The sequence below is a fragment of the Lissotriton vulgaris genome, chromosome 9 (assembly GCF_964263255.1).
Source record: "Lissotriton vulgaris chromosome 9, aLisVul1.2, whole genome shotgun sequence".
In the NCBI taxonomy this organism is placed as follows: Eukaryota; Metazoa; Chordata; class Amphibia; order Caudata; family Salamandridae; genus Lissotriton; species Lissotriton vulgaris.
Window position 1 is genome coordinate 933,169,386 of NC_141697.1, and position 14,914 is coordinate 933,184,299.

General features: G+C 47.7%; 1 protein-coding gene across 1 annotated transcript in view; it reads right to left on the minus strand.

Moving 5' to 3' along the window:
* The window catches only part of RNF123 (ring finger protein 123), a 2,099,603-nt gene that overhangs the window by 977,738 nt on the left and 1,106,951 nt on the right, over positions 1–14,914 (minus strand). The window lies entirely within an intron of this gene.

Here is a 14,914-nt window from a genome sequence, read left to right on the forward strand (position 1 = left end):
TACTCTTTTACAATCTTACAATATAGCAAAACGTATTCAGTACCCTTCTTTCTATTTTAAATGGCTTCCAATTCCACACAAAGTACTTCACATAAAGGTAGACTTCTCAAAAGCCAGACATTGCCTTGTACAGCTTACATTTAAAATCAGTACGGTACAAAAGATCTTGTATGAAAGACAAGAGACGTTCCTTTCAGTTAAATGTATGCACTGAAATTCTATATCTTCAAAAGATCACACATATTTTGGCCAGTTTGCCTAATTACCATAACAGCACCAATTTATAGATGGTACAAAGATCAAGAACAACATTGGTCTTATTTCAATCTACTGTGGCACGAGAGTCCAGATAGTAAGGTTCTTACATCATGTGGCAATAAATGTACTAGCCATAGAGATCACTCTGATGCAAAACAACACATATCAATACTGTTGGACACTATGAACTACCAGGAAGTATTTCATGTTTAAGAGGCCTGATATCCCTGATAACGTTAAGAACTGATGTTACCCTGAAGACCACTTTCTGCACAAATTAACTGGATTTGTACTCTGATCAATGAGTTAGGGACGGTATCAAGAGGGTGAAATATTATTTGTATTACAAATAAAGAACAGCTGCAGAGAACAAAACCTTTTTATAAGGGAGAATATAGTTGTTTCTTCAAAGGGGAAAACACGGATGTCAACTACAGTAAATTACCATAGCACATTTTCAGCCTTGATTAACCTTGAACATTATTAGGGTTCTTTATGCAAAGATTCAGTGCATGCCATCCACTTACATCCTCAGGAGAGAGACTCCCAATACAGTGTTCTCTCATCACTGTGTCTGCTGCCCAATACCAAGATGGAACACCCCCTGCTTACTAAGTGCCAGCATTGGCTCACATAACATCATATCCCATCTTGCTTTGTATTCTGGTAATTAAAATCATGAAAAATACTAAAGTGCAAGCACCAGAAAACAAAGTGGAATTCAGAACATAGCTAAAAGGGATCAACCTGCTCAGTATGAAATTGGTATGAAATTGGTAGAAGATCAACACTTATTCTTTGTCTCAAATTTCCCAAGTACTAAATAGAGAGGTTCCTCTACCGCCATATGTTCTCCAAAGGAAGACGACATAAATAACTCATTTTGATTTCATTTTATTTCTTTAAGTTTGAGCATCTAAAGTCCTGCATTTACTAAATAAAACAAACCAAATGGAAATCCTGGACTTGGCATGGTTCTCGTGCCCAGTTCCACTTCAAACCGAGACATCTTGATACTTTCCGTAACCAAATTCAGGATCTGTATCATGTATTTGTCTCCAAGCTCAGAGAGAGTGCGAGTTCTTGCAGGACACCTCAATCATGGCCCACGTAATACAATTATAAAACAGTATTAGGACATCCACAGCACCCTCGTAGCGCTCCTTTACACTGATTTGCAGTATACCATGTTATCTTCACCATGCAACACACAATTTTTTACTGACTTGTCACTTGTTATATCATAAATCAATATTAGTACATTTAGACAAATCCAGCAAAATATATCTATTCTTGCTTGCAGCGTGTAATGGCATCTCAGCACTTCAACCCACACATTACTTAAAAATGGGTTTGAAACAGCACATTTCGATAGGTAATTAAAAGAAAGTCTCAGGTAAAAAAGATTTCTGGGTTACATCAGTTGATTTGATTTGCTCAACCTGCAGGTTCACGGTTTTAGTTCCCAGAGGAGTCAACTCACCTTTTCATTCTTTGAGATTGATAAACCAGGACATCAGTGGATAGTAAGAGAAGCAGCTGCTATTAACAGACTTAAACAAATCCACTTAAAATGTGCTAAAGAAATCCATCCTATTTGGTACCCCATGACCAGAGCTAAGGGGTCAGGGTACGCCCCCTTTTCTTTTTAGGTCTCGCTTAGCGTTGCAGCGCATGCACTACTCGCTTTGCGAGACACGCTGTATTAGGGTATTCGGAAGCCCCGCCCATCACTGTCCATAGTAAACGCTGGCTTCCCATTAATAATGAGGCTTCTTAGCCCCTCTTGTTAAAGCCCTGTCTCCATTTGGGACCGCTCATCAGGACTGGATCTTTTACTTGCGGCGTTATACTGTCTCCTTCATTTAGTCAGTGAGCACTACTTTTTTTTCATTCTGCTTAGGCAATGGCGACAGCTTGGTTTATAAAGCGCATACGGCGGCCGTGCAACTTTATTATCATACACGCCGCCAAAATGCTTTTCTTTTAAAATGTACATGATTTTTTAAAGTGTGGCACGCCAAGCTTTGTATTCATGATGGCTGCACACTTATTTGTACTGGCTCTGTTTTTGACTGTAAAACTTGGAGCTCACGTGTCATCATTCTATGGCTATAAAGTTGAAGTTCTTTTCTTAAATTTTTTTTATACAACGTGTTTGCTCATTTACCAATGATTACGGATTACAATTGGGTCGACTGTAATGTCCCTTTGTTGCCTCTTAATAGGCGTGTTATTCATTCAGTACTGTCGTTTGAGCAACATTAAGAATTAGTAGTTCAGTCAAGCATCTTCTAAACCTGGATGAAAATCCAGTTGCCGAGTATCCCTGGAGCGGAGCAGTGTTGAACAAGTTACTTACCTTCTGTAACGATGTATCTGGTAGAGACACTGTCTAGCCGCTGATTCCTTAACTTAGAATATCCCCAGGCATCAGACTGGATCTGGAAAAAAATTCACAGCAGTACCTCTGCGCGCCGGGGGACGGCGTCGCATGGCTCCGCCCTGATGTCGTCCTAGGACATGACGTCAGTGGAGCCATATAAGTATCTCCAGCTGCGCTGACGTCCGTTTTCTTCGGAGGAACCTTTCCACGCCACAACGCAGAGCCACTACCAAAAACGGTGAGAGTGTAGGAACAGTGTGCCAAAAAGAGATAAAAAAATAATTGAAACAATGACAAAAAAGAACCAAAAGTTGAGAAACTTCACCATAAATTACAGTGTATACAAAAGGTAATTGAAAGGAAAGTGCAGAGCACCGCTCTGAGAAACGACCCGCAAAAGAAAAGACTATGCCCTCCCATGAGGCAAAAACAGTATTTGAAAAGGATTACCTGGCAGACAACAGGAAGGCTGCACCCAGAAAATGTAACTGTGAAGGCCAACAAGACCGGAACAACATGATTCACGACAATCTATCACAGGTCGGCAACAACAGGAAATGCTATACACCCTGTATGAAACCTATTGACAGAGGCACAGTCAAAATTACCCAGCACCAAGTGAATTTAGGAGAGTCAAGAGACAAAAGCAAAAACAGCAATTGATGTGTTGACTTGGTCTGCAAACTGTCTATAAACTGTGTAGATTTTGCAGAGTCAAAAGACCCCAAGTAATGGTGAGAAGATATGGGAAGAAGAAGATGAGTAAGCCCCATACTGGAAGAACCAGGGTGTAAGGGCGTAGAAGAGTATATGAACTCATCGCCCAATCATGATAACAGATGGAGAAAAAACATTAAAACAGAATGAATCATCCTGTCCAGGAGGGAGGTGAAAGAGGCCACCCCACAGGAGGACAAAAGTCACCTGGAAGGAGACTAGTGGATAAACCCAACCGGAGAAGGCCCTCACAGAGCGGGGAGGATGTGTGGGAGTGAAGGAATCTGTGGCTAGACAATGTCTCTACCAGATACATTGTTACCGAAGGTAAGTAACTTGCTCATCTGATAGAGACATCTAGCCACAGATTCCTTAACTTAGAATACATACCAAAGCCATATCCCATTGGAGGAGGGTCTGCGACAACCCCACCAAGTTCCAAAGAGAACTTAGTCAACAACAAACAACTAAAACATAGTGGGGGCAGCCATGCCAGCGTGTCCGAAACCAGACCATCAAGCTCTGTTAGGAACGGAAAATAATGAGGGGCAAAGGCACCACACTCCGTCAAGGGACGGCACAAAAACGGTCTTGTGCCGACATTGATAAAAGGAAGCACAGAACCAAACGGTAGTGCAGAATAGAAGCACCCAGACCTTCAGCAGAAGAAGGTGAAGTGAGCAGAGGATCCAATGGATCCGCAAAAGAGAAGACCCAGAACGAGGACAAGACGGTATGACAGAGACAAGCACACCGGTCAAGCAAGCACAACAGTGAAGGAAGCACTGTTGAAATCGTAACAGCTTACACTACTTGTGACAGCATGGCAAGGAAGCTGACCCATGTCTTGGAAGTGCGTGTGGTACCAGAGACACAAGACTCACCATTGCGCAATTGCTTCTGCACAAAAAGTGTAGAAACAAAAGTACATACGAGCAGACAGTGTGAACTGCGAGAGCCACACCACATATATGTGAATGCCCAAAGAATGCAGTGTTAAATCGCACAGATGCGAAAGATGCATCACCAGGTGGGGAACCGGCGAAGAGGGGGAAACTCAGCAAGCCGGACACAAACCCAAGGCAGGCTCCCATGAGAAGGCTCGGGCAAGAGACCACTGACATGGCAGCAAGGAAAAAACCATGTCTGCGTGAAACATACATCAAGACCAGTAGACATCCATGAAATATATATATATTTTTTTTAAATAGAATAGAAGTCTATTCCATAGATACAAACAGTACTAATGAAAGCATAGTCGGAGAGAACAATGTCCAGACACGCAAGTGACATCAGCCACCCATCCGAGAGGAGACACGCCGACATAGAGTAACAGGAGAATCGAGCGAGACATACACCAGATGTCATAAGGAAAGTGAGTATCCTGAATCAAATACTTCCACTGAAAACCACATCCGGAGCCCGTAGGAGAAGTGTGTGAACTACTGCGCGGCAATTAGCAGGGGAACTGGAAACTCCTATTAGTGAAGCGCCTAGGAAAGTAGGCCACAAGGCACGTACAGCAATGGCGTTTGTGGCAGAGATGCCACCAGCCATAGATTAGGGCCAGAACGGGTCTGAACCACAAAAAATTACGTCCCACCTCAGAGAGTGGAGATAGAAACAGCCACCTGAGAAGTGCAAGGGATATCGCAAGCTCCGTGACAGCGAACATACCAGGGTGCACCCATATGACGTGCATAGAACACAGAAGAACTGTGTCACATCAGCCTTGCGAGCCTGGGGGCAGCGCCACATGGCTCAGCCCTGACGTCAACCATGGACATGATGTCAGCAACGGAGGAACTGTACCAGAACGGAGCAGAACAAAATGGTCCAAAACAACATTTGCTGACGGCAAGGACAGCCAATAGGAGCACAGCGAATCTGAAAGAACACGCTGGGGTGATGCAGGCATGGCAGAACCCCAAGAACACTTGTAAGAAAGCAGCAGCCACAGATGCAGGGGAGTGCTATAGACGAACAGCAGGCTATAAGGGATAAGTATGAGAAGAGAGCGACGCCAACCCTGTGGGTCGCAACAAGGGATAGGAGGGGTGGGCTAAAAAAACAGGAAGAGACCACAATCTCAGCCATAGGACAACCCCTTAGAAGAGGACTCTGCAGGAGCCTACAAGGCTGCCTGTGCAAGGAAGGCTAGCTATACAATAGCGAACGGCTACCCCATATAGGGTAAGCCTTATACCCCCTTGAAAACAGTGGGCAACTATTGAGACGGACTCATAGACAGAGGACGCAAACAAAAAAGGGAAAGTAGAACCAGCTTGTCAGCTTCACCAAATAGGGCCAAAATGGCTGAATAGACGTACAGATCGTTTGGGTATTAACGTCATGAACCCAGCGACGGGTACCAGAATAAGCAGAGACAACACTGAGCATGAAAATAAACGTCTGCAGAAGGACTAGAAACACAGAGTCATGGAGGCCCAGACATGAGACGGCTGACCGCCGAGTTAGCATGACTATCAAAAAGGGTCACGCCATCAGATGGTAGATCCTGAAGACCCTCCTGAACATTTTCAGGGAAACTGCCATCATGCAGCTAGGCATGGCGACATAGAGCAACTGACCTGGCCATCGCACGACCCACAGAGTCAGTGGAGTCCATGGGCGAACGAATGGAGAACTGTGCCATTTCTCGGCCATCATGAAGCAGTCGATCCAGGTTGGTACGGGGACCCTCCGGAAGAGGTGGGAGAAGACGCTCGACCGAGTCCCAAAGGGCAAAAGTAGCACGTGCAAATACTGTTCAGAGCACAGAGGGCCGAAATAGTGGACGGGAAAATATGGCCACCACAGGACTCAACCGTCGAGACTCCCTAAGAATGTAGCGAGGCGAAAGCCATCTGGTCTACCAGTCCCTGAGCCCTAGGATGAAGGGAAAAACAGACAGGGTCACCTGGAGCCGGGCGATGACTATGTGCGATGGCCCGATACACAGGGTCTCCAGAGGAGGGCAGTGCCCATTTCCCAAGAAGGGTGTCAAATAACGACCCGCCAAAAGGCAGCAAGGGCTGGTGGAGGAGATCCAATAATGGATCAGAAGCCAAAGAGACTGAGGGAGGCTGCATGTGTAAAATATCTTCAGCCCTGTGAACAGCCCTCGCAAACGCTGCAGAGCCTCCTTAGCCATTTTAGGGGGGGACAATAACCCATCTGTAGGGGTCGGTTGAATGCTAACTCGCCCAGAAAGGAGAGATGTCGTTGCCTGAGGTCGAACAAAGGACCATTTTCCCATGGGCCCCTGTCCCAGACAGCACGGAAACAACCCTGAGTGCTCAAGGTCTTCATCCTCTCCTAACAGAGGAAGAGCAGGGACTGGCACCGGCGACGACCGACGTCGTGACGGCGTTGTAGCGACGTCGACAACCACTAAGGGTGACTCATCCACCCGACATCGGCCCGGCGTCGACTCTGCCTCCACTGAGTTAGGAAGCTGTGGAGAGGAATGATGTCGAGCGGGCGTCGAGCTCTGTGCAGCAGCCGCACCCGGCGTCGGTGCAGGGAGCAGAGACTGCATAGGAGGGCTTGACGTCCAACTGAGATGCCCCTCCGGGCCGTGTCCCAATGTAGCTGCGACTCCGAGACCGGAGTCGAGGCAATCGATCGGCACCGAGGGCGAGCCCGCCGGCAAAGACCTGACCTGAGTCCCTACCCCCTCTGTGGGGCCTGAAGGCGCGCCAGGGAGAGGGGGTGACCCAAAGATGGATTGATGAACCTGGGAAAAAGCTTCCATCTGGTTACGAGTCGCCCTTACACCCGGAAATGGTGGGTGGTGGGGGGGGGGGGGGGGGGGGGACACATGGGCACCCGTGTCCGGTAAAGACCAGGATCAGCGGGCCTCGTCGTCACGTTTATGCGAGGTCGGCAACCTCCATGACTTGTGTTTGTGCTTACCTGCATCAGGAGAACGACGTCTGCGGGAATGACTGTGACCGGACCAGACCAGAAGCCCCAGATCGAGACAGAGATCGCTAACGCGATGACTCAGAGCGGGTCATCCGGGCGGACAGCAACTTCATCCGTCGCTCCCGCAGGGACTTCGACTTCAGCTGCCGGAAGGGGTCGCACTCCTCAGAGTAGTGGTGCACTCCCAAGCACCACATACAGATCGCATGCGGATCCATCGCTGACATCTGCTGTGTACAGGTCTCATAAGCCTTAAGGCCCGAAGGCATCGCACACTGTTATAGGACGCCGAAAACGTCGAGAAGGCCTGAAACAAAAGGCCAGAGGAACCGCTACTCCTGGATCCGCGTTGGGATGCAGAAAAGAAGGAAACGGACGTCAGCACTCCAGGAGGGACTTATATGGCTCCACTGACGTCATGTCCGAGGACGACGTGAGGGCGGAGCCATGCGGCGCCGTCCCTCAGCGCGCAGATGTACTGCTGGGAAAAATGTTTCCGGATCCACCTGGGGATATTCTAAGTTAAGGAATCTGCGGCTAGATGTCTCTATCAGATATCTCCACGCAGACTGCCGGGCTGAAAGGATTCTGTGCCATTTACATGGTAATGTACACAACATCACTTCCTCTTGAGAGGCGATGTCCGAGAGATAAGCCTTGACAGAAACAGGATCCAGCTGTGTCCCAAAACCAAACAGTTTAGCCGTCCTTTAACACAAGAGCGCAACTCTGCTTTCATAGTACACACCATCTTTTTTCAGTGATCCCGTGAAACTTTTTCACTTCCTGTTGTTGCAGGGATTCTGCTCATACACAGAACTGTGCACAGAGAACTCATGGAATTGTGGTGTACCAAAAAACTCACCTCGGTACCCAGAACCCCTAACAGGCTAGCATCAGTGTCTCATTAGCTCTTCGTCCTATAGCAAAGGTACCAATGATTAGACAATTCAGAACATGCGACTTAGGATACACTCAGGAATGGTGGAAATCAAGAACACTCTTTCGTTTTTTATTCTCATACAAGTCCACAACATGGGTAAAAAGAGACACAAAGTTTAAAATGTTTATTTTAACGACGTGCTCTAAGATGCAGTATTTTTGCAAACATAAGCAGGCATATGATTAAAAATAATACAATCAGAATTGTTTCAATTCCATAAAACACAAAGGGAGAAATCATATTATAATGATTGTGGAAACAGGTCCTATAGTGCCTCATGTAAGACCCTCCCTAGCTAGGACCTAGATTTTATATAATAATAGAAGGTCTCTTAGGCTTGAATGGGGAACCCCATACCTCCAAGATCAGTAGAGATGAATCACATCAGGATGTGCAAAAGCTCTCGGTCTCTCTCTCTGGAAACTGATTTTCTCCAAGTGCCATAATCATGCATGCAGTGCAATATTAAAGGTGCTAGAATTTTAGTAGGCTGCAGCTGTTGTGCATGTTGTGTCTTGAGCATGGGCCGATCACCCCGAATCACAGCTAACATTGTTATGATAACCTTGGAGGCTTCTCCACTCACTGTACAGACTAAGGTCGGGATATAAGTCTAGGGATGTGGAAAACAAGCTGTTCTCATGTGAAGACATTAAAGCATCCTAACTCACAACAACAGTTTTATGCAGTATTGTGTACAAAAGCAGCGAAAAGGTCAAATGGCGTTTAAACTTCTAATAAACTAATGTGAACATAAGCAATGTGTGCAAGCAGGAGCCTGCCTTCACTACACTGTGTATACAGCAATAGTGCAATAAATAGAACACAAATGACAAGTGAACATGCTGACTGGCACACACAGTGGGAGGTGGCTGACTCGTATTAGCATTTAAATTACAGGTTGTGTCCTTTCTTTAGTGAATTAGTCATTGTGGTTGGGTTTTTTGCAAGATACTACTGTGTGACCCACTGTTCCTTATACATCACTTTGTGTGCCGCTTCAGAGTACATGGAGTACAAACCCCTCCCCCACACCACCACGCAGCGACATAATGAGCTGTGCCTTTCTCTTAAGTTAGACAATTTGTTGTTGGTTACAGTTAAAACTTGCCTGGGACTATTTTTCTTCGATTTGAGCGACATTTAGTATTAGTTGTACAGTCGAGCGTCTTCTAAACCTGGACGAAAACCCAGCCCAACATTAAAGTTGTCACTTTAATATAAAGATGTACAACCTCGTGTACAACATAGTAATTGTTCTCTTTTAATTCTCCTGCCATTTTTAGGTCGAGCCTAGCGTTGCAGTGCATGTGCTGCTTGCTCTGCGAGGCATATTGTAGTAGGGCCAGACGTGGATGTGCCGTGGAAGCCCCGCCCATACTTTTCATTGCTTGGCGTCATCACCAATGGTAAATGCTGGTTTCAGATTGATAATGAGGCTTCTTAGTCCCTCCTTGTAACCGCCCTGTCTCCTTTCGGGACCGCCCATCAGGACTGGATCTTTTACTTGCGGCGTTATACTGTCTCCTTCAATTTGTCGGTAAGCACTTTATTTTTCATTAGCGCTATGGCGACAGCTTGTTTATCTGGCAAGTTGCTCACCTGTGGAGGGGGGGGGATGTGTTTGCATGCGTGTGTGTTTTTTTCATTGTTTTGGCTTGCATGTTGAGCTTATAGCTCCTGCAACAGATTAGATTTTAATGGCTTTAAGGAGCTAAACCAGAGTACAACAGAGAAAGCCCGGAGCGGAAAGTTGTTAATTGGACCTCCTGTACCCTGTATGCTAATCTCTCTACTGGGTGTTAGCGCTGTCGTATTCCCTAAGTGACACAGCACAAAGAGACTTAGACTGGACATGAAACACACGAAGGGGTGCAGGAAAGGGCTAGCCTAGGAATACTGGCTCCAATACATGGATGCCCTACTCAAATGACGACCCTTGCACTCACACAGGTCACCGTGATTGGAATAAGGCGAGATGAACAAGTTACTTACCTTAGGTAATGCTTTTTCTGGTAAATACAGTATCTGCCTGTGGATTACTCACCTTGTGAATATCCCCCTTGCGTCAGTAACGTCCAGAAAATTCTTCGTAGCACGCCGGCGTGGACGACGTCATAGGAGCATGGCATCGCGCGCGACTCCGTCTGACGTCACCAACTCCTTATTAGGCCTACGTCAGCGTGATGACATCAGTTCCGCCCTTTTTTCCGTGCCTTCGAGGTACCCGGACGGACCAATGACAGTAGACATATACAAATATACAGTGTACAAAGTATATACAAATCAAAACAGCACACATAGTGCGCAGCAAAGGAATAAAAATCCCATTATTTTTACAAATATAAAACTACATAAACTCAGGTATAGCAGAGTGGACAACAGGGAGGCGGGTGGGTCAGTGAGGAATCCACAGGCAGATACTGTATCTACCAGAAAAAGCGTTACCGAGCATAAGTAACTTGTTCTTCTGATTGATACATCTGCCTTGTGGATTCCTCACCTTGTGAATAGATTCCCACAGCAGTCCCGCAGTCCCCACTCCCGGAGGAGGGCGTCCACTCTGCTACACCAAGAAATCTTGGAGGACAGAGCGTGCGAAGTGGCCATCCCTCCTCACCTCGGTATCCAAACAATAATGTTTTGCGACAGTGTGGAGGGAGGCACAAGTCGCAGCTCTGCAAATGTCCTCAACTGGCACACCTCTTGACAATGCAGAACTAGCAGACCTTGCTCTGGTAGAATGAGCTCTTATATCCTCAGGAGGGTCCTTACCCGCCAGGGAGTAGCAGATCTTGATACACAAAATTATCCACCTGGAAAGTGTGCACTTGTGCACGGCTCTACCCTTCCGGCAGCCAGCAAAACCAACAAACAGCCGGTCTTCCATCCGAAAGTCTTTAGTTCTGTCCAGATAAATAGACACCGCCCTCTTAGGATCCAGACGGTGCAATCTCTCTTCCTCCTTGGAAGGGGGAGGATAGAAGCTAGGAAGGGTAATGGACTGTCCTAGATGGAAGGGAGTTACCACCTTAGGCAGAAAAGCAGCCCTGGTCCTAAGAACCATTCGATCAGCATGAATGGACAGGAAAGGGGGCTTAGAACTAAGAGCTTGAAGCTAACTCACCCTCCTTGCCGAGGTGATCGCAACTAAGAAGACCGTCTTAAAAGACAAAAGCCTCATGGGACACTTGTGTAAGGGTTCGAAGGGAGAACCCATCAAGAATGTTAAGACTAGACTTAAGTCCCATTGAGACACGATAAAAGGAGAAGGAGGGAACTTATTAGTGAGGCCCTTCAGAAACCTCAAAACCACTGGAGATTTAAGTAGAGACGGCTGATCCGGCAAACAGAGAAATGCCGATAACGCCGAAAGGTAACCTTTGACTGTGGCAACAGCAAATCCTTGCTGCGCCAAAGAAAGAGCAAACTGCAAAATATCGGACAAATGAGCCCTCAAAGGATCAATAGCCTTCTCCCTACACCAAACCACAAACTTAGACCACCTATACGAATAGCTGGAATTGGTGGAGTCACACCTGGCTGAAAGAATGACATCCACCACATCGTGAGGGAGTGAAAAGGAATTCAGGCTGCCCCGTTCAATCTCCAGGCATGAAGGTGTAATGTCTGGAGGTGGGAGTGTAGAACCTGCCCCTCCATCTGAGAGAGGAGATCTACCCTGTAAGGAAGACGGAGCCGCGGGTGAGAGGAGAAGTGGAGTAGGTCCGTGTACCACACCCTTCTTGGCGAATCCGGGGCGACCAATATGACTTGGGCCCGGTCCTGGTGAATCTTCCTCAGAACCCGAGGAATCAAGGTTATGGGAGGAAACGCGTAAAGGAGTTGTCTTCCCCAACTCAACTGAAACGCGCCCCCCAAAGCTCCTTGCATCGGATCCTGGAGACTGCAGAATGACAGGCAGTGAGCATTCTCTCGAGTGGCGAACAGGTCCACCCGAGGAGTCCCCCACATCTGAAAGATGTCGTGAACAACCTCCGGATGGAGCCTCCACTCGTGATCGGCAGAGAACTGCCGACTGAGAATGTCTGCACGTACTTTCAGAACTCCGGCCAGATGATTTGCCAAAAGACAAATCTGATGGTCCTGAACCCAGGACCAGAGACGCAGAGCCTCTCTGCAGAGACACTGCGACCCTACTCCTCCCTGCTTGTTGACATACCACATCGCGGTCATGTTGTCCGTCAGGACTTCAACCAACTGACCGCGAAGGGAAGGGAGGAAGGCCTTGAGCGCCAGACGTATCGCCCGCAACTCTAGAAGGTTGATGTGAAGCAACCTTTCCTCTGGAGACCAAAGACCTTTGACTTCCAGATCCCCCAGAAGAGCACCCCACCCTAGAGTGGATGCATCCGTTATCACTGTGGCCACCGATGGAGGCAGATGGAAAGGCTTTCCTTGAGACAGATTGCCTTCCACGCCCCACCAAGTTTGATCCGCTGCAGTTTCTCTGGAGATCCTCACAGACTCCCTGAGATCTCCGTTGTGCTGATACCACTGCCTGCGGAGGCACCACTGGATTGCCCTCATGTGCCAGCGTGCATGGTTGACCAACAGAATGCAAGAAGCCATCAGACCGAGCAGACGAAGGACCTTCAGGACTGGAACAACCACTCCATTGTAGAATAAAGGAATCATTTCCTGTATGTCGCAAATCCTTTGAGGAGGAGGGAATGCACGACATACAGTAGTGTCCAGTACCACTACTATGAACAGGTTGCGCTGGGAGGGCACCAGGTGAGACTTGGGTACATTAATTGAAAAACCCAACCTGTACGACAACTGAGTTGTCTCTTGCAGATGATGCAGCACCTTCTCTGGCGACTCTGCTTTGATCAGCCAGTCGTCCAGGTACGGGAATCCCCGACCTCCTGAGATGTGCCGCCACCACTGCCATCACCCTGGTGAAAACTCGAGGCGCAGTAGTAAGCCCAAACGGAAGGACCGCAAACTGGTAGTGTTGCGACCCCACTGTAAAACCGAGATACTTTCTGTGCGACTTCAGGATGGGGATGTGGAAATAAGCATGCTGCAAGTCGATCAACACCATCCAGTCTTCTTCCAGCAGCGCTTGAAGAACCTGTGCAAGAGTGAGCATCTTGAACTTTTCTTGTTTCAGATGCAAGTTCAAGATCCTGAGATCCAGGATTGGCCAAAGCCTGCCATCCTTCTTGGGGATCAGGAAATACCGGGAGTAGCACCCCTGACCCCTCTCCTGCTCTGGAACCACCTCTATCGCACCTTTTCTGAACAGTGCCAGGACTTCTTCCTGCAGGAGAAGCAGGTGGTCTTCCGAACAATAACCTTGGCAAGGAGTGTAATTGGGAGGGAACTCCTGAAAAGGAGTGCATACCCATTTTCTACGAGATTGAGAACCCAAAGATCTAATGTAACCGATTCCCAATCCCGTAGAAAATGAGTAAGCCGACCCCCTACTGAAACCGCATGATCCGGATTGGCGGATTTAGGGCTGCTTTGCTGTTGTAGGTTTTTTCAGCGCCATAGTGAGTGCTATCCATGAGGTAAGGATATGTTTGGTCCTGAAGAATGCTAGGCTGAATGTTGGCCGCTGATAGCAAGAAACATGTCGACCTCCGAATAGGACATTTTGGTTCAAATTAACCTAACCATATATATGTCCGACTTTCTGCACTTTTGTTTTTAACTGAGTTAGTACTACCCCCACATTAAATCTTTGGTCGGGGAGTAGCCAATACTCTTTTTAACTTGGCACCTTCTTTACACTACGTAGTTTTTCACGTACTTACCACAAGAACCCAATGAAGACAACTGGCAACCGACTTCTGTTGGTGCCTGAGGGTTCTTTTTCTTTTTCTTCTTGATATTATCTAGCCCTACTTCACTACTTGTCTCTTTTTCTTTTTCCCCAATTTTTTGGTGGTGGCAAATTTGAGTACTTCTCTTTACTGTCTCCTGAATTATTTAAGGTACTCTTCTGTTGTTTAGATATGTTATATACAAGGGGAATAAGAGTTGCCTAGTGACCCTTTCTCTCTTGTTGTTTACCTGTTGAACCACCAGAGTCACGCCCTGATGTTCCAGCCATTGCCAGAGGCGCAGAGCCTTCTGGCAGAGGGTCCACGACCCCACCCTGCCCTGTTTGTTGTAGTACCACATGGCGGTGGTGTTGTCCGTGAACACCTGCACTACCCTCCCTTGGACAGAGGGGAGGAATGCCTTCAGTGCTAGACGAATTGCCCGCAGCTCCAAAAGGTTGATATGGAGCCGGGACTCCGCCGGAGACCAGAGGCCTCTGATCTCCGCCTCTCCCATGTGGCCTCCCCAGCCCTGGAGGGACGCGTCCGTCACAACTATGTGCTCCGGTTGGGGAAGGGAGAGGGATCTGCCGCTGACCCAATCGCGGTCCGTGAGCCACCACTGCAGCTGTCTCGCAGTGCCCTCCGAGATTAGGACATGGTCGGACAGGTTGCCCTGATGCTGGGCCCACTGAAACTTCAGGTCCCACTGCAGAGCCCGCATCCGCCAACGGGCGTGATGCACCAGAAGGATGCAGGAAGCCATCAGCCCCAGAAGCCACAGCGTCAACCTGACCGAAACTCGGGATAAAGGCTGGAAGATCGGAATCAGAGCCTCTATATCCCGAACTCGCTGTTCGGGTGGGTAAACCCGAAACTGCA